The sequence below is a fragment of the Saimiri boliviensis genome, chromosome 2 (genome assembly GCF_048565385.1).
Source record: "Saimiri boliviensis isolate mSaiBol1 chromosome 2, mSaiBol1.pri, whole genome shotgun sequence".
NCBI lineage: Eukaryota > Metazoa > Chordata > Mammalia > Primates > Cebidae > Saimiri > Saimiri boliviensis.
This window is the reverse complement of record NC_133450.1, coordinates 110,464,288-110,485,563: the sequence shown is the minus strand read 5'-3', so window position 1 is coordinate 110,485,563 and position 21,276 is coordinate 110,464,288.

Sequence of the window (21,276 nt, the reverse complement as noted above, 5' to 3'; positions counted from 1 at the left end):
CTAAGGGTTGTATTTGTGTTTTTGAAAATTACACAACTTGGAGGTGTATTTGTATTATTTTCCGAGATACAGCTAACGGTTGTTTTTGTATTTTTGAAAATAACACAGGTTTGGGTGTATTTGTATTATTTTCCGAGATACAGCTCAGGGTTGTAATTGTATTTTTGAAAATAACACAGATTCGGTATGTATTTGAATTATTTTCCAAGATACAGCTATGGGATGTATTTGTATTTTTGAAAATAACATAGATTGGGGGTGTATATGTATTATTTTCCGAGATACAGCTCAGGGTTGTATTTGTATTTTGCAAAATAACTCAGCTGGGTGGTGTATTTGTATTATTTTCCGAGATAGAGCTAAGGGTTGTATTTTTATTTTTGAAAATAAACGAGCTTGGGTGTGTATTTGTATTATTTTCCAAATTACAGCTAGGGGCTGCATTTGTATTTTTGAAAATAACACAGCTTGGGAGTGTATTTCTGTTATTATCCGAGATACAGCTCATGGTTTTATTTGTATATTTGAAAATAACGCAGCTTGGGGGTGTATTTGTATTATTTTCCAAGATACAGCTATGGGTTCTATATTTATTTTTGAAAATAACACAGCTTGGTGGTTTATTTATATTATTTTCCGAGATACAGCTCAGGGTTGTATTTGTATATTTGAAAATAACACAGCTTGGTTGTGTATTTGTATTATATTCCGAGATACAGCTCAGGGTTGTATTTGTATTTTTGAAAATAACACAGCTTGGGGGTGTGTTTGTATTATTTTCCAAGTTACAGCAATGGGTTGTATTTGTATTTTTGAAAATAACAAAGCTTGCGGGTGTGTTTGTATTATTTTCCGCGATACAGCTAAGGGTTGTATCTGTATTTTTGAAAATAACAGAGCTTGGGGGTGTATTTGTATTATTTTCTGACATACAGCTAAGGGTTGTATTTGTGGTTTTGAAAATTACACAACTTGGAGGTGTATTTGTATTATATTCCGAGATACAGCTAACGGTTGTATTTGTGTTTTTGAAAATAACACAGGTTTGGGTGTATTTGTATTATTTTCCGAGATACAGCAATGAGTTGTATTTGTATTTTTGAAAATAAGAAAGATTTGGGGTTTATTTGTATTATTTTCCAAGATACAGCTATGGGTTGTATTGGTGTTTTTGAAAATAACACAGGTTGGGGGTGGATTTAAATTATTTTCCACTTTACAGCTCAGGGTTGTATTTGTATTTTGGAAAATAACACAGCTTGTTGGTGTATTTGTATTGTTTTCCGAGATACAGCTAAGGGTTTATTTGTATTTTGTTAAATAACATAGCTTGGGGGTGTATTTGTATTATTTTCCGAGATACAGCTAAGGGTTGTATTTGTATTTTTGAAAATATCACAGATTGGGGGTGTATTTGTATTATTTTCCGAGATACTTTTATGGGTTGTATTTGTATTATTGAAAATAACACAGGTTGGTTGTGTATTTGTATTATTTTCCGAGATACAGCTCAAGGATGTATTTGTCTTTTGGAAAATAACACACCTTGGGGGTGTATTTGTATTATTTTCCAAGATACAGCTATGGGTTGTATTTGTATTTTTGATAATAACACAGGTTGGCTGTGTATTTGTATTATTTTACGAGATAGAGCTCAGAGATGTATTTGTTTTCTGGAAAATAACACACCTTGGGGGTGTATTTGTATTATTTTCCAAGATACAGCTATGGGTTGTATTTGTATTTTTGAAAATAACACAGCTTGGCGGTGTATTTGTATTATTTTCCGAGATAGAGCTAAGGGTTGTATTTGTATTTTGCAAAACAACACAGCTTGGGGGTGAATTTCTATTATTTTCCGAGATACAGTTAAGGGTTGTATTTGTATTTTTAAAAACAAACGAGCTTGGGGGTGTATTTGTATTATTTTCTGTGATACGGCTAAGGGCTGTATTTGTATTTTTGAAAATAACACATCTTTGGTGTGTATTTGTATTATATTCCGAGATACAGCTGTGGGTTGTATTTGTATTTTTGAAAATAACACAGCTTGGGGGTTTTTTTGCATTATTTTCCGAGATACAGCTCAGGGTTGTATTTGTATTTTTGAAAATAAATCAGCTTGGTGGTGTATTTCTATTATTTTCCGAGATACAGCTAAGGGTTGTGTTTGTATTTTTGAAAATAACGCAGCTTGGTGTAGTTTTTGTATTATTTTCCGATATAGAGCGAAGGGTTGTATTTGTATTTTTGAAAATAACACAGCTTGGGTGTGTATTTGTATTATATTCCGAGATACAGCTAAGGGCTGTATTTGTATTTTTGAAAATAACACAGCATGGGGGTGTATATGTATTATTTTTCGAAACACCGCTAAGGGTTGTAATTGTATTTTTGAAAATAACAGAGCTTGGGGGTGTATTTGTATTATTTTCCGAGATACAGCTAAGGGTTATATTTGTATTTTTGAAAATTACACAACTTGGGGGTGTATTTGTATTATTTTCCGAGATAGAGCTAAGGGTTGTATTTGTATTTTTGAAAATAACACAGCTTCGGGGTTCATTTGAATTATTTTCCAAGATACAGCTATGGGTTGTATTTGTATTTTTGAAAATAACACAGCTTGGGGGTGTATTTGTATTATATTCCGAGATACAGCTCAGGGTTGTATTTGTATTTTGCAAAATAACTCATCTTGGGGGTGTATTCGTATTATTTTCCGAAATACAGCTAAGGGTTGTATTTTTCTTTTTGAAAATAAACGAGCTTGGGGGTGTATGTGTATTATTTTCTGAGATACAGCTAAGGGCTGTATTTCTATTTTTGAAAATAACACAGCTTGGGAGTGTATTTCTGTTATTATCCGAGACACAGCTATGGGTTGTATTTGTATTTTTGAAAATAACACAGCTTCGGGGTGTGTTTGTATTATTTTCCAAGATACAGCTATGGGTTGTATTTGTATTTTTGAAAATAACAAAGTTTGCGGGTGTGTTTGTATTATTTTCCGCGATACAGCTAAGGGTTGTATCTGTATTTTTGAAAATAACAGATCTTGGGTGTGTATTTGTATTATTTTCTGAAATACAGCTAAGGGTTGTATTTGTGTTTTTGAAAATTACACAACTTGGTGGTGTATTTGTATTATTTTCCGAGATACAGCTAACGGTTGTATTTGTATTTTTAAAATAACACAGCTTCGGGGTGTATTTGAATTATTTTCCAAGATACAGCTCTGGGTTGTAATTGTATTTTTGAAAATAACACAGATTGGGGGTGTATTTGTATTATTTTCCGAGATACAGCTCAGGGTTGTATTTGTATTTTGCAAAATAACTCAGCCTGGCGGTGTACTTGTATTATTTTCCGAGATACAGCTAAGGGTTGTATTTTTATATTTGAAAATAAACGAGCTTGCGGGTGTATTTGTATTATTTTCCAAATTACAGCTAAGGGCTGTATTTGTATTTTTGAAAGTAACACAGCTTGGGGGTGTTTTTGCATTATTTTCCGAGATACAGCTCAGGGTTTTATTTGTATTTTTGAAAATAAATCAGCTTGGGGGTGTATTTCTGTTATTATCCGAGATACAGCTAAGGGTTGTGTTTGTATTTTTGAAAATAACGCAGCTTGGGGGTGTATTTGTATCATTTTCCGAGATAGAGCGAACGGTTGTATTTGTATTTTTGAAAATAACACAGCTTGGGGGTGCATTTGTATTATTTTCCGAGATACAGCTAAGGGTTGTATTTGTATTTTTGAAAATAACACAGATTGGGGGTGTATTTGTATTATTTTCCGAGATACTGCTATGGGTTTTATTTTTAATTTTGAAAATAATACAGCTTGGGGGTGTATTTGTATTATTTTCCCAGATACAGCTGAGGTTTGTATATGTATTTTGGAAAATAACACAGCTTTGGGGTGTATTTGTATTATTTTCCCAACTACAGCTAAGATTTTTATTTGAATTTTTGAAAATAACACATCTTGTGTGTGTACTTTTATTATTTTCCAAGATAGAGCTATGGCCTGTATTTGTATTTTGGAAAATAGCACAGTTGGGGGTGTATTTGTATTATTTTCCCAGATACAGCTAAGGTTTGTAATTGTATTTTTTAAAATAACACAGCATGGGGGTGTATTTGTATTATTTTTCGAGATACAGCTAAGGGTTGTATTTGTATTTTTGAAAATAACACAGCTTGGGGGTATATTTTTATTATTTTCCCAGATACAGCTAAGGTTTATATTTGTATTTTCGAAAATAACTCAACTTGGGGGTGTATTTGTATTATTTGCCGAGATACAGCTAAGATATGTATTTGTATTTTTGAAAATAAAACATCTTGTGTGTGTACTTGTATTATTTTCCAGGATACAGCTCTGGTTTGTATTTGTATTTTTGAAAATAACACAGATAGGCGGTGTATTTGTGTTATTTTGCGAGATACAGATAAGAGTTGAATTTGTGTTTTTGATAATAACAAAGCTTGGGGGTGTATTTGTATTATTTTCCAAGATATAGCTATGGGTTGTCTTTGTATTTTGGTAAATAACACAGCTTGGGGGTGGATTTGTATTATTTTCCGAGATACAGCTAAAGGTTGTAATTGTATTTTTGAAAATAACACAGCTTGGGGGTGTATTTGTATTATTTTCCCAGATACACGTAAGGTTTGTATATGTGTTTTTGAAAATAACACAGCTTGGGGGTGTATTTGTATTATTTTCCCAGATACAGATAAGGTATGTATTTGTATTTTGGAAAATAACACAGCTTGGGGGTGTATTTGTATTATTTTCCGAGATACAGCTCAGGGTTGTATTTGTATTTTTGAAAATGACACAGCTTGGGTGTGTATTTGTATTATTTTCCGAGATACAGCTAAGGGTTGTATTTCTATCTTTGAAAATAACACAGCTTGGTGGTGTATTTGTATTATTTTCCGAGATACAGCTAAGGGTTGTATTTATATTTTAGAAAATAACAGAGCTTGGGGTTGTTTTTGTATTATTTTCAGAGATACAGCTCAGGGTTGTATGTGTATTTTTGAAAATAACATAACTTGTGGGTGTATATGTATTATTTTCGGAGATATAGCTAAGGGTTGTATTTGTATTTTTGGAAATAACACAGCTTGTGGGTGTTTTTGTATTATTTTCCGAGATACAGCGAAGGGTTGTATTTCTATCTTCGAAAATAACACAGCTTGGGGTTGTATTTGTATTATTTTCCAAGATACAGCTAAGGGTTGTATTTGTATTTTTGAAAATAACAGAGCTTGAGGGTGTATTTGTATTTTTTTCTGAGATACAGCTATGGGTTGTATTTGCATTTTTTAAAATAACACAGCTTGGGGGTGTGTTTGTATTGTTTTCCGAGTTACAGCTAAGGGTTGTATTTGCATTTTTGAAAATAACACATCTTGTGGGTGTACTTGTATTATTTCGAAGATACAGCTATGGGTTGTATTTGTATTTTAGAAAATAATACATCTTGGGGGTGTATTTGTATTATTTTGTGAGATACAGCTAAGGGTTGAATTTGTATTTTTGAAAATAACACAGCTTCGGGGTGTTTTTGCATTATTTTCGGAGATATAGCTAAGGGTTGCATTTGTATTTTTAAAAATAACACAGATTTGGGGTGTGTTTGTATTATTTTCAAAGATACAGCTAAGGTTTGTATTTGTGTTTTTGAAAATATCACAGCTTGGGGGTGTATTGGTATTATTTTCCCAGATACAGCTAAAGGTTTTATTGGTATTTTTGAAAATAACACAGCTTGGGGGTGTATTTTTATTATTTTCCCAGATACAGCTAAGGTTTATATTTGTATTTTCGAAAATAACTCAGCTTGGGGTTGTATTTGCATTATTTGCCGAGATACAGCTAAGATATGTATTTGTGTTTTTGAAAATAACACTGCTTGGGGGTGTATTGGTATTATTTTCCCAGATACAGCTAAGGTTTGTATTTGTATTTTTGAAAATAACACAGCTTGGGGGTGTATTTGTATTATTTTCCAGGATGCAGCTCAGGGTTGTATTTGTATTTTTGAAAATAACGCAGCCTGAAGGTGTATTTGTATTATTTTCCGAGATACAGCTCAGGGTTGTATTTGTATTTTTGAAAATAACGCAGCCTGGGGGTGGATTTGTATTATTTTCCCAGATACAGCTAAGGTTTTTATTTGTATTTTTGAAAATAACACAGCTTGGGAGTTTATTTGTATTATTTTCCAGGATGCAGCTCAGGGTTGTATTTGTATTTTTGAAATTAACACAGCCTGGGGGTGTATTTGTATTATTTTCCGAGATACAGCTAAGGGTTGCATTTGTATTTTTGAAAATAACGCAGCTTGGGGTGTATTTGTATTATTTTCCGAGATACAGCTAAGGTTTTTATTTGTATTTTTGAAAGTAACGCAGCTTGAGGGTGAATTTTTTACTATTTTCCGAGACACAGCTAAGGGTTGCATTTGTATTTTGGAAAATAACAGAGCTTGGGGGTGTATTTGTATTATTTTCCGAGATACAGCTCAGGGTTGTATTTCTATGTTTGAAAATAACACGGATTGGGGGTGTTTTTGTATTATTTTCCGAGATACAGCTCATGGTTGTATTTGTATTTTTGAAAATAACACAGCTTGGGGGTGTATTTGTATTATTTTCCCATATAGAGCTAAGGTTTGTATTTGTATTTTTGAAAATAACACAGCTTGTGCATGTATTTGTATTATTTCCCGATATACAGCTAAGAGTTTTATTTGTATTTTTGAAAATAACACAGCTTGGGTGTGTATTTGTATTATTATCCCAGATAGATCTAAGGTTGTATTTTTATTTTTGAAAGTAACACAGCATGGGGGTGTACTTGTATTATTTTCCCAGATTCAGCTAAGTTTTGTATTTGTGTTTTGGAAAATAACACAGCTTGGGGGTGTATTTGTATTATTTTCCGAGATACAGCTAAGGGCTGTATTTGTATTTTTGAAAATAACAAAACTTGGGGGTGTATTTGTATTATTTTCAGAGATACAGCTAAGGGTTGAATTTGTATTTTTGAAAATAACACAGCTCGTGTGTGTATTTGTATTATTTTCCGAGATACAGCTAAGGGTTGTATTTGTATTTCTGAAAATAAGCGAGCTTGGGGGTGTATTTGTATTATTTTCTGAGATAGAGCTAAGGGCTGTATTTATATTTTTGAAAATAACACAGCTTCGTGGTGTATTTGTATTACTTTCCGAGATACAGCTGTGGTTTGTATTTGAATTTTGGAAAATAACAGAGCTTGGGGGTGTATTTTTATTATTTTCCGAGATACAGCTAAGGGATGTATTTGTATTTTTGAAAATAACAAAGCTTGGGGGTGTTTTTGTATTATTTTCCGAGATACAGCTCAGGATTGTATTTGTATTTTTGAAAATAACACAGCTTGGGGGAGTTTTTGTATTATTTACCGAGATACAGCTCAGGGATGTATTTGTATTTTTGAAAATAATACAGCTTGGGGGTGTATTTGAATTTTTTTCAGAGATACAGGTAAGGGTTTTATTTGCATTTTTGAAAATAACCGAGCTTTGGTGTGTATTTTTATTATTTTCCGAAATACAACTAAGGGCTGTATTTGTGTTTTTGAAAATAACTCAGCTTGGGGGTGTATTTTTATTATTTTCCGATATACAGGTATGGGCTGTATTTATATTTTTGAAAACAACACAACTTGGGGGTGTATTTGTATTATTTTCCGAGATACAGCTAAGTTTTGTATTTGTATTTTTGAAAATAACACAGCTCTGGGAGTATTTGTATTATTTTCCGAGATACAGCTCTGGGTTGTATTTGTATTTTGCAAAATAACTCAGCTTGGGGGTGTATTTGTGTTATTTTCCGAGAAACAGCTAAGCGTTGTATTTTTATTTTTGAAAATAAACGAGCATGGGGGTGTATTTGTGTTATTTTCTGAGATACAGCTAAGGGCTGTATTTGTATTTTTGAAAATAACACAGTTTTGGGGTGTATTTGTATTATTTTCTGAGACACCGCTCAGGGTTGTATTTGTATTTTTGAAAATAACACATCTTTTGGGTGTACTTGTATTATTTTCAAAGATACAGCTATGCATTGTATTTGTATTTTTGTAAATAACACAGTTGGGATTGTATTTGTATTATTTTCCAACATACAGCTTTCGGTTGTATTTGGATTTTTGAAAATAACACAGCTTGTGGGAGTATTTGTATTATTTTCTGAGATACAGCTTAGGGTTTTATTTGTATTTTTGAAAATAACACAGCATGGGGGTGTATTTCTATTATTTTCTGAGATACAGCTAAGGTTTGTATTTGCATTTTTGAAAATAACACATCTTGTGGGTGTACTTGTATTATTTTAAAAGATACAGCTATGGGTTGTATTTGTATTTTTGAAAATAACACAGCTTGGGGGTGTATTTGTATTATTTTCCGAGATACAGCTAAGGGATGTATTTGTATTTTTCAAAATAACACAGCTTGGGGGTGTATTTGTATTATTTTCCAACATACAGCTATGGGTTATTTGTATTTTAGAAAATAATACAGCTTGGGTGTGTATTTGTATTACTTTCCGAGATACAGCTGTGGGTTGTAATTGTATTTTGGAAAATAACAGAGCTTGGGGGTGTATTTTTATTATTTTCCGAGATACAGCTAAGGGATGTATTTGTATTTTTGAAAATAACACAGCTTGCGGGTGTTTTTGTATTATTTTCCGAGATACAGTTCAGGGTTGTATTTGTATTTTTGAAAATAACACAGCTTGGATGTGTATTTGTATTATTTTCCGAGATACAGCTAAGGATTGTATTTGTATTTTTTAAAACAACACAGCTTGTGGCTGTATTTCCATTATTTTCCAAGATACAGCTAAGGGTTCTATTTTTATTTTTGCAAATAACACAGCTTGGGGGTGTATTTGTATTATTTTCCGAGATACAGCTCAGGGTTGTACTTGTATTTTGGAAAATAACACAGCTTGGTCTTGTATTTTTATTATTTTCCGAGATACAGCTAAGAGTTGTATATGTATTTTTGAAAATAACACAGCTTTGGGGTGTATTTGTATTACTTTCCAAGATACAGCTAACGTTTGTATTTGTATTTTTGAAAATAAGACGGCTTGGTGGTGTATTTGTATTACTTTCCAAGATAGAGCTAAGTGTTGTGTTTGTATTTTTGACAATAACACAGCTGGGGGGGTTATTTGTATTATTTTCCAAGATACAGCTAAGGGTTTGGTTTGTATTTTTGAAAATAACACAACTTGAGGTTGTGTTTGTATTATTTTCAAAGATAGAGCTAAGGGTTGTATTTGTGTTTTCGAAAATAACACAGCATTGGGGTGTATTTGTATTATTTTCAAAGATACAACTAAGGGTTTTATTTGTATTTTTCACAATAATGCAGCTTGGGAGTGTATTTGTATTATTTTCAAAGATACAGCTAAGGGTTGTATTTGTATTTTTGACAGTAACTCAGATTGGGGTGTATTTGTATTATTTTCAAAGATACAGCTAAGGGTTGTATTTGTCTTTTTGAAAATAACACATCTTGGGGGTGTATTTGTATTATTTATCAAGGTACAGCTAATGGTTGTATTTGTATTTTTGAAAATAACATAGCTTGGGCTTGTATTTGCATTATTTTCCAAGATACAGCTAAGGGTTGTATTGGTATTTTTGAAAATTACACAGCTTGGGGGTGTATTTGTGTTTTTTTCCAAGATACAGCTAATGGCTGTACTTGTATTTTGGAAAATAACACGGCTTGTGGGTGTATTTCTATTATTTTCCAAGATACAGCTGAGGGTTGTATTTGCAGTTTTGAAAATAACACAGATTTGGTGTGTATTTGTATTATTTTCCGAGATACAGCTAAGGGTTGTATTTGTATTTTGAAATTAACACAGCTTGGGGGTGTAATTGTCTTATTTTCTGAATTACGGCTAAGTTCTGTATTTTTGTATTTTTGAAAATAACACAGCTTGGGGGTGTATTTGTATTATTTCCCAAGATACAGCTAAGGGTTGTGTTTGTATTTTTGAAAATAACACAGCTTGGGAGTGTATGTGTATTACTTTCCAAGATACAGCTAAGGTTTGTATTTGTATTTTTGACAATAACACAGCTTTGGGGTGTATTTGTATTATTTTCCAAGATACAGCTAAGGGTTTTATTTGTATTTTTGAAAATAACATAGCTTGGGGGTGTATTTGTATTACTTTCCAAGACACAGCTAAGGGTGTATTTGTATTTTTGAAAATAACACCGCTTGGGGTTGTATTTGTATTACTTTCGGAGATACAGATAAGTGTTGTTTTTGTATTTTTTAAAATAACAGCGCTTGGGGGTGTATTTGTATTATTTTCCTAGATACAGCTAAGGGTTGTACATGTATTTTTGAAAATAACACCGCTTGGGGGTGTATTTGTATTATTTTCTGCGATACAGCTAAGGGTTGTATTTGTATTTTTGAAAATAACACAGCTTGGGTGTGTATTTGTATTATTTTCCGAGATACAGCTAAGGGTTTTATTTGTATTTTTGACAATAACACGGCTTGGGGGTGTATTTGTATTATTTTCCGAGATACAGCTAAAGGTTGTATTTGTATTTTTGAAAATCACATGGCTTGTGGGTGTATTTGTATTATTTTCCGAGATACAGCTAAGGGTTGTATTTCTATTTTTGAAAATAACACAGCTTGGAGGTGTATTGGTATTATATTCCGAGATACAGCTAAGGGTTGTATTTTTATTTTTGAAAATTACACAACTTTTGGGTGTATTTCTATTATTTTCAAAGATACAGCTATGCATTGTATTTGTATTTTTGAAAATAACACAGCTTGGGAGTGTATTTGTATTATTTTCCGACATACAGTTAAGGGTTGAATTTGTTTTTTTTTTTTTTAAATAACACAGCTTGGGAGTGTATTTGTATTATTTTCTGACATACGGCTAAGGATTGTAATTGTATTTTTGAAAATAACACAGCTTGTGGGTGTATTTGTATTATTTTCCAAGATACATCTAAGGGTTCTATTTCTATTTTTGAAAATAACACAGCTTCGGGTTGTATTTGTATTATTTTCCAAGATACAGCTAAGGGTTGTATTTGTATTTTTGAAAATTACACAGCTTGGTGGTGTATTTGTATTATTTTCCGAGATACAGCTAAGGGTTGTATTTGTATTTTTGAAAATAACACAGCTTGGGGTCTCCTTGTATTATTTTCCGAGATACAGCTAAGGGTTGTATTTTTATTTTTGAAAATAACACAGCTTGGGGGTCTCTTTGTATTATTTTCAAAGATAGAGCTAAGGGTTGTATTTGTATTTTTGAAAATAACAGAGCTTGGGGTTTTATTTGTATTATTTTCGAAGATATATCTAAGGGTTGTATTTGTATTTTTGAAAATCACACAGCTTGGGGGTGTATTTGTATTATTTTCCGAGATACTGTTAAGGGTTGTATATCTATTTTTGAAAATAACACAGCTTGGGGGTGTATTTGTATTATTTTCTGAGATACAGCTATGGGTAGAATTTGTTTTTTTGAAAATAACAAAGCTTGTGGTTGTATTTGTATTATTTTCTGACATACGGCTAAGGGTTGTAATTGTATTTTTGACAATAACACAGCTTGGGGGTGTATTTGTATTATTTTCCGAGATACAGCTAAGGGTTGTGTTTGTATTTTTGAAAATAACACAGCTTCGGGTTGTATTTGTATTATTTTCCAAGATACAGCTAAGGGTTGTATTTGTATTTTAGAAAATTACACAGCTTGGTGGTGTATTTGTATTATTTTCCGAGATACAGTTAAGGGTTGTTTGTATTTTTGAAAATAACACAGCTTGGGGGCGTATTTGTATTATTTTCCGAGATACAGCTAAGGATTCTATTTGTATTTTTGAAAATAACACAGCTTGGGGGTGTATTTGTATTATTTTCCAAGATAGAGCTAAGGGTTGTATTTCTTTTTTGACAATAACACAGCATGGGGGCGTATTTTTATTATTTTCAAAGATACAGCTAAGGGTTTTATGTGTATTTTTGACAATAACACAGGTTGGGGGTGTATTTGTATTAATTTCAAAGTTACAGCTAAGTGTTGTATTAGTATTTTTGACAATAACAAACCTGGGGGTGTATTTGTATTATTTTCCAAGATACAGCTAAAAGTTGTATTTGTATTTTTGACAATAACACAGCGTGTGGGTGTATTTTTATTATTTTCCAAGATACAGCTAAGGATTGTATTTGTATTTTTGACAATAACACAGCTAGGGGGTGTATTTGTATTATTTTCCAAAATACAGCTAAGGGTTGTATGTGTATTTTTCATAATAAAGCATCTTGTGGCTGTATTTGTATTATTTTCCAAGATACAGCTAGGGGTTGTATTTGTATTTTTGAAAATAACACTGCTTGGTGGTGTATTTTTAGTATTTTCCAAGTTACAGCTAAGGGTTGTATACGTATTTTTGACTATAAAACAGCTTGTTTGTGTATTTGTATTAATTTGCGAGATAAAGCTAAGGGTTGTATCTGTAGTTTTGAAAATAACACAGTTTGGGGGTGTATTTGTATTATTTTCCGAGATACAGCTTAGGGTTGTATCTGAATTTTTGACAATAACACAGCTTGGGTCTGTATTTGTATTATTTTCCGAGATACAGCTAAGGGTTGTATTTGTATTTTTGAAAGTAACACAGCTTGTGGGTGTAATTGTATTATTTTCCAAGATACAGCTAAGGGTTGTATTTGTATTTTTGAAAATAACATAGATTGCGGGTTTATTTGAATTATTTTCCGAGATACAGCTAAGGGTTGTATTTTTATTTTTGAAAATAACACAGCAAGTGGGTGTGTTTGTATTATTTTCAAAGATACAGCTAAGGGTTGTATTTGTATTTTCGAAAATAACACAGCTTGGGGGTGTATTTGTATTATTTTCCAAGACACAGCTAAGGGTTGTATTTGTATTTTTGAAAATAACATAGCTTGGGAGTGTATTTGTATTACTTTCCAAGATACAGCTAAGGATTGTATTTGTATTTTTGACAATAACAAAGCTTGGGGGTGTATTTGTATTATTTTCCAATATAAGGCTAAGGGTTGTATTTGTATTTTTGAAAATAACACAGCATGGGGGTGTATTTGTATTATTTTTCGAGATACAGCTAAGGTTTGTATTTGTATTTTTGAGAAATAACACAGCTTGGGGGTGTATTTGTGTTATTTTCCTAGATACACCTAAGAGTTGTATTTGTATTTTTGAAAATAACACAGCATGGGTGTGTATTTGTATTATTTTTCGAGATACAGCTAAGGGTTGTATTAGTATTTTGAAAATAACACAGCTTGTGTGTGTATTTGTATTATTTTCCAAGATACAGCTAAGGGTTCTATTTTTATTTTTGCAAATAACACAGCTTGGGGGTGTATTTGTATTATTTTCCAAGATAAGGCTATGAATTACATCTGTATTTTTGACAATAACACAGCTTTGGGGTGTATTTGTATTACTTTCCAAGATACAGCTAAGAGTTGTATATGTATTTTTGAAAATAACACAGCTTTGGGGTGTATTTGTATTACTTTCCAAGATACAGCTAACGTTTGTATTTGTATTTTTGAAAATAAGACGGCTTGGTGGTGTATTTGTATTACTTTCCAAGATAGAGCTAAGTGTTGTGTTTGTATTTTTGACAATAACACAGCTGGGGGGGGTTATTTGTATTATTTTCCAAGATACAGCTAAGGGTTTGGTTTGTATTTTTGAAAATAACACAACTTGAGGTTGTATTTGTATTATTTTCAAAGATAGAGCTAAGGGTTGTATTTGTGTTTTCGAAAATAACACAGCATTGGGGTGTATTTGTATTATTTTCAAAGATACAACTAAGGGTTTTATTTGTATTTTTCACAATAATGCAGCTTGGGAGTGTATTTGTATTATTTTCAAAGATACAGCTAAGGGTTGTATTTGTATTTTTGACAGTAACTCAGATTGGGGTGTATTTGTATTATTTTCAAAGATACAGCTAAGGGTTGTATTTGTCTTTTTGAAAATAACACATCTTGGGGGTGTATTTGTATTATTTATCAAGGTACAGCTAATGGTTGTATTTGTATTTTTGAAAATAACATAGCTTGGGCTTGTATTTGCATTATTTTCCAAGATACAGCTAAGGGTTGTATTGGTATTTTTGAAAATTACACAGCTTGGGGGTGTATTTGTGTTTTTTTCCAAGATACAGCTAATGGCTGTACTTGTATTTTGGAAAATAACACGGCTTGTGGGTGTATTTCTATTATTTTCCAAGATACAGCTGAGGGTTGTATTTGCAGTTTTGAAAATAACACAGATTTGGTGTGTATTTGTATTATTTTCCGAGATACAGCTAAGGGTTGTATTTGTATTTTGAAATTAACACAGCTTGGGGGTGTAATTGTCTTATTTTCTGAATTACGGCTAAGTTCTGTATTTTTGTATTTTTGAAAATAACACAGCTTGGGGGTGTATTTGTATTATTTCCCAAGATACAGCTAAGGGTTGTGTTTGTATTTTTGAAAATAACACAGCTTGGGAGTGTATGTGTATTACTTTCCAAGATACAGCTAAGGTTTGTATTTGTATTTTTGACAATAACACAGCTTTGGGGTGTATTTGTATTATTTTCCAAGATACAGCTAAGGGTTTTATTTGTATTTTTGAAAATAACACAGCTTGGGGGTGTATTTGTATTACTTTCCAAGATACAGCTAAGGGTGTATTTGTATTTTTGAAAATAACACCGCTTGGGGTTGTATTTGTATTACTTTCGGAGATACAGATAAGTGTTGTTTTTGTATTTTTTAAAATAACAGCGCTTGGGGGTGTATTTGTATTATTTTCCTAGATACAGCTAAGGGTTGTACATGTATTTTTGAAAATAACACCGCTTGGGGGTGTATTTGTATTATTTTCTGCGATACAGCTAAGGGTTGTATTTGTATTTTTGAAAATAACACAGCTTGGGTGTGTATTTGTATTATTTTCCGAGATACAGCTAAGGGTTTTATTTGTATTTTTGACAATAACACGGCTTGGGGGTGTATTTGTATTATTTTCCGAGATACAGCTAAAGGTTGTATTTGTATTTTTGAAAATCACACGGCTTGTGGGTGTATTTGTATTATTTTCCGAGATACAGCTAAGGGTTGTATTTCAATTTTTGAAAATAACACAGCTTGGAGGTGTATTGGTATTATATTCCGAGATACAGCTAAGGGTTGTATTTTTATTTTTGAAAATAACACAACTTTTGGGTGTATTTCTATTATTTTCAAAGATACAGCTATGGATTGTATTTGTATTTTTGAAAATAACACAGCTTGGGAGTGTATTTGTATTATTTTCCGACATACAGTTAAGGGTTGAATTTGTTTTTTTTTTTTTAAATAACACAGCTTGGGAGTGTATTTGTATTATTTTCTGACATACGGCTAAGGATTGTAATTGTATTTTTGAAAATAACACAGCTTGTGTGTGTATTTGTATTATTTTCCAAGATACATCTAAGGGTTCTATTTCTATTTTTGAAAATAACACAGCTTCGGGTTGTATTTGTATTATTTTCCAAGATACAGCTAAGGGTTGTATTTGTTTTTTTGAAAATTACACAGCTTGGTGGTGTATTTGTATTATTTTCCGAGATACAGCTAAGGGTTGTATTTGTATTTTTGAAAATAACACAGCTTGGGGTCTCCTTGTATTATTTTCCGAGATACAGCTAAGGGTTGTATTTTTATTTTTGAAAATAACACAGCTTGGGGGTCTCTTTGTATTATTTTCAAAGATAGAGCTAAGGGTTGTATTTGTATTTTTGAAAATAACAGAGCTTGGGGTTGTATTTGTATTATTTTCGAAGATATATCTAAGGGTTGTATTTGTATTTTTGAAAATCACACAGCTTGGGGGTGTATTTGTATTATTTTAGGAGATACTGCTAAGGGTTGTATATCTATTTTTGAAAATAACACAGCTTGGGGGTGTATTTGTATTATTTTCTGAGATACAGCTAAGGGTAGAATTTGTTTTTTTGAAAATAACAAAGCTTGTGGTTGTATTTGTATTATTTTCTGACATACGGCTAAGGGTTGTAATTGTATTTTTGACAATAACACAGCTTGGGGGTGTATTTGTATTATTTTCCGAGATACAGCTAAGGGTTGTGTTTGTATTTTTGAAAATAACACAGCTTCGGGTTGTATTTGTATTATTTTCCAAGATACAGCTAAGGGTTGTATTTGTATTTTAGAAAATTACACAGCTTGGTGGTGTATTTGTATTATTTTCCGAGATACAGCTAAAGGTTGTTTGTATTTTTGAAAATAACACAGCTTGGTGGCGTATTTGTATTATTTTCCGAGATACAGCTAAGGATTTTATTTGTATTTTTGAAAATAACACAGCTTGGGGGTGTATTTGTATTATTTTCCAAGATAGAGCTAAGGGTTGTATTTCTTTTTTGACAATAACACAGCATGGGGGCGTATTTTTATTATTTTCAAAGATACAGCTAAGGGTTTTATGTGTATTTTTGACAATAACACAGGTTGGGGGTGTATTTGTATTAATTTCAAAGTTACAGCTAAGTGTTGTATTAGTATTTTTGACAATAACAAACCTGGGGGTGTATTTGTATTATTTTCCAAGATACAGCTAAAAGTTGTATTTGTATTTTTGACAATAACACAGCGTGTGGGTGTATTTTTATTATTTTCCAAGATACAGCTAAGGATTGTATTTGTATTTTTGACAATAACACAGCTAGGGGGTGTATTTGTATTATTTTCCAAAATACAGCTAAGGGTTGTATGTGTATTTTTCATAATAAAGCATCTTGTGGCTGTATTTGTATTATTTTCCAAGATACAGCTAGGGGTTGTATTTGTATTTTTGAAAATAACACTGCTTGGTGGTGTATTTTTAGTATTTTCCAAGTTACAGCTAAGGGTTGTATACGTATTTTTGACTATAAAACAGCTTGTTTGTGTATTTGTATTAATTTGCGAGATAAAGCTAAGGGTTGTATCTGTAGTTTTGAAAATAACACAGTTTGGGGGTGTATTTGTATTATTTTCCGAGATACAGCTTAGGGTTGTATCTGAATTTTTGACAATAACACAGCTTGGGTCTGTATTTGTATTATTTTCCGAGATACAGCTAAGGGTTGTATTTGTATTTTTGAAAATAACACAGCTTGTGGGTGTAATTGTATTATTTTCCAAGATACAGCTAAGGGTTGTATTTGTATTTTTGAAAATAACATAGATTGCGGGTTTATTTGAATTATTTTCCGAGATACAGCTAAGGGTTGTATTTTTATTTTTGAAAATAACACAGCAAGTGGGTGTATTTGTATTATTTTCAAAGATACAGCTAAGGGTTGTATTTGTATTTTCGAAAATAACACAGCTTGGGGGTGTATTTGTATTATTTTCCAAGACACAGCTAAGGGTTGTATTTGTATTTTTGAAAATAACATAGCTTGGGAGTGTATTTGTATTACTTTCCAAGATACAGCTAAGGATTGTATTTGTATTTTTGACAATAACAAAGCTTGGGGGTGTATTTGTATTATTTTCCAATATAAGGCTAAGGGTTGTATTTGTATTTTTGAAAATAACACAGCATGGGGGTGTATTTGTATTATTTTTCGAGATACAGCTAAGGTTTGTATTTGTATTTTTGAGAAATAACACAGCTTGGGGGTGTATTTGTGTTATTTTCCTAGATACACCTAAGAGTTGTATTTGTATTTTTGAAAATAACACAGCATGGGTGTGTATTTGTATTATTTTTCGAGATACAGCTAAGGGTTGTATTAGTATTTTGAAAATAACACAGCTTGTGTGTGTATTTGTATTATTTTCTGAATTACGGCTAAGGGCTGTATTTTCGTATTTTTGAAAATAACACCGCTTGGGGTTGAATTTGTATTATTTTCCATGATAAAGCTAAGGGTTGTATTTGTATTTTTGAAACTAACAGCGCTTGGGGGTGTATTTGTATTATTTCCCTAGATACAACTAAGGGCTGTGTTTGTATTTTTGAAAATAACACAGCTTGGGGGTGTATTTGTATTATTTTCCTACATACAGCAAAGGGTTGTACTTGTATTTTTTAAAATAACACCGCTTGGGGGTGTATTTGTATTATTTTCTGCGATACAGCTAAGGGTTGTATTTGTATTTTTGAAAATAACACAGCTTGGGTGTCTATTTGTATTATTTTCCGACATACAGCTAAGGGTTGAATTTGTATTTTTGGGAATAACAAAGCTTGGAGGTGTATTTGTATTATTTTCCTATATACAGCTAAGGGTTTTATTTGTATTTTTGAAAATAACACAGCTTGACGGTGTATTTGTATTATTTTCCGAGATACAGCTAAGGGTTGTATTTGTATTTTTGACAATAACACAGCTTGGGGGTGTATTTGTATTATTTTCCGAGATACAGCTAAGGGTTGTATTTGTATTTTTCAAATTAACACAGCTTGGGTGTGTATTTGTCTTATTTTCTGAATTACGGCTAAGTTCTGTATTTTTGTATTTTTGAAAATAACACAGCTTGGGGTTTATTTGTATTATATTCCAAGATACAACTAAGGGTTTTATTTGTATTTTTGAAAATAACACAGCTTGGGAGTGTATTTGTATTACTTTACAAGATAGACCTAAGGGTTTTATTTGTATTTTTGACAATAAAACCGCTTGGGGTTGTATTTGTATTATTTTCCGAGATACAGCTAATTGTTGTATTTGTATTTTTTAAAATAACAGCGCTTGGGGGTGTATTTGTATTTTTTTCCTAGATACACCTAAGGGTTTTGTTTGTATTTTTGAAAATAACCCAGCTTGGGGGTGTATTTTTATTATTTCCCGAAATACAGCTAAGGTTTGCACTTGTATTTTTGAAAATAACACCGATTCAGGGTGTATTTGTATTATTTTCTGTGATACAGCTAAGGGTTGTATTTGTATTTCTGAAAATAACACTTCTTGGGGGTGTATTTATATTACTTTCCAAGAAACAGCTAAGGGTTGTATTTGTATTTTTGGAAATAACACAGCTTGGAGGTGTATTTGTATTATTTTCCTAGATACACCTAAGGGTTGTATTTGTATTTTTGAAAATAACACAGTTTTGGGGTGTATTTGTATTATTTTCCGAGATACAGCTAAGGGTTATATTTGTATTTTTGACAATAACACAGCTTGGGGGTGTTTTTGTATTATTTTCCGAGATACAGCTAAGTGTTGTATTTGTATTTTTGAAAATCACACAGCTTGCGGGTGTATTTGTATTATTTTCCGAGATACAGCTAAGGGTTATGTTTGTATTTTTGAAAATAACACAGCTTGTGGCTGTATTTGTATTATTTTCCGAGATACAGCTAAGGGTTGTATTGTTCTTTTTTAAAATAACACAGCCTGGGGGTGTATTTGTATTATTTTCCAAGATACAGCTAATGGTTGTATTTTTTTTTTTTTTTTCAAAAAAACACAGCTTTGGGGTGTATTTGAATTATTTTACAAGATACAGCTAAGGGTTGTATTTTTATTTTTGACAATAAGAAAGCCGGTGGTGTATTTGAATTATTTTCCAACATACAGCTAAGGGTTGTATTTGTTTTTTGGCAAATAACACAGCTTCGTGGTGTATTTCTATTATTATCCGAGATACAGCTGAGGGTTGTATTTGCTTTTTTGAAAATAACACAGCTTGGGGCTGTATTTATATTATTTTCCAAGACAAAGCTATGGGTTCTATTTGTATTTTTGAAAATAACACAGCTTGTGGTTGTATTTGTATTATTTTGCCAGATACAGCTATGGGTTGTATTTGTATTTTTGAAAATAACACAGCTTGGAGGTGTATTTGTATTATTTTCCGAGATACAGCTTAGGGTTTTATTTGTATTTTTGAAAATAACACAGCTTGGGTGTGTAATTGTATTATACTCCAAGATACAGCTACGGGTTGTATTTGTGTTTTTGAAAATAACATAGCTTGGGGGTGTATTTGTATTATTTTCCAAGATACAGCTAAGGGTTGTATTTGTATTTTTGAAAAAAGTACAGCTTGGGAGAGTATTTGTATTTTTTTCCGATTTACAGCTGTGGGTTGTATTTGTATTTTTGAAAATAACACGTTTTGGGGGTGTATTTGTATTATATTCTGAGATACAGCTAAGGGTTGTATTTTTTTTTTTTTGAAAATAACACAGCTTGGTGGTGTATTTATATTATTTTCCAAGACAAAGCTATGGGTTCTATTTGTATTTTTGAAAATAACACAGCTTGAAGGTGTATTTGTATTATTTTACAGATACAGCTAAGGGTTGTATTTGTTTTTTTGACAATACCAAAGCCTGTGGGTGTATTTGTATTATTTTCCAAGGTATAGCTAATGTTTGTATTTGTATTGTTGAAAATAACACAGCTTGAGGTGTATTTGTATTATTTTCCAAGATACATCTTTGGGTGTATTTGTATTTTTGACGCTAACACAGCTTGGCGGTGTGTTTGTATTATTTTCCAAGATACAGCTAAGGGTTGTATTCGTATTTTTGACAATAACACAGCTTGGAGGAGTATTTTTATTATTTTCAAAGACACAGCTAAGTGTTGTATTTTTAGTTTTGAAAATAACACAGCTTTGGGGTGTATTTGTATTATTTTCCAAGATACAGCTAAGGTTTGTATTTGTGTTTTTGAAAACAACAGAGCTTGGGTGTGCATTTGCATTATTTTCCAAGATACACATAAGGGTTGTATTTGTGTTTTTGAAAATAACACATTTTGTGGGTGTATTTGTATTATTTTACACGATACAGCTAAGGGTTTTATTTGTGTTTTTGAAAATTACACAGCTTGGTGTTGTATTTGTATTATTTTGCAAGATACAGCTTAGGGTTGTATTTGTATTTTTGAAAATAACACAGCTTGGGGGTGTATTTGTATTATTTTCCAAGATACAGCTAAGGGTTGTATTTGTATTTTTGAAAATAACACAGCTTGGGGTTGTATTTGTATTATTTTCAGAGACAAAGCTAAGGGTTTTATTTGTCTTTTTTAAAATAACACAGCTTGGGGGTGTATTTTTATTATATTCCAAGATACAGATAAGGGTTGTATTTGTGTTTTTGAAAATAAGAGAGCTTGAGG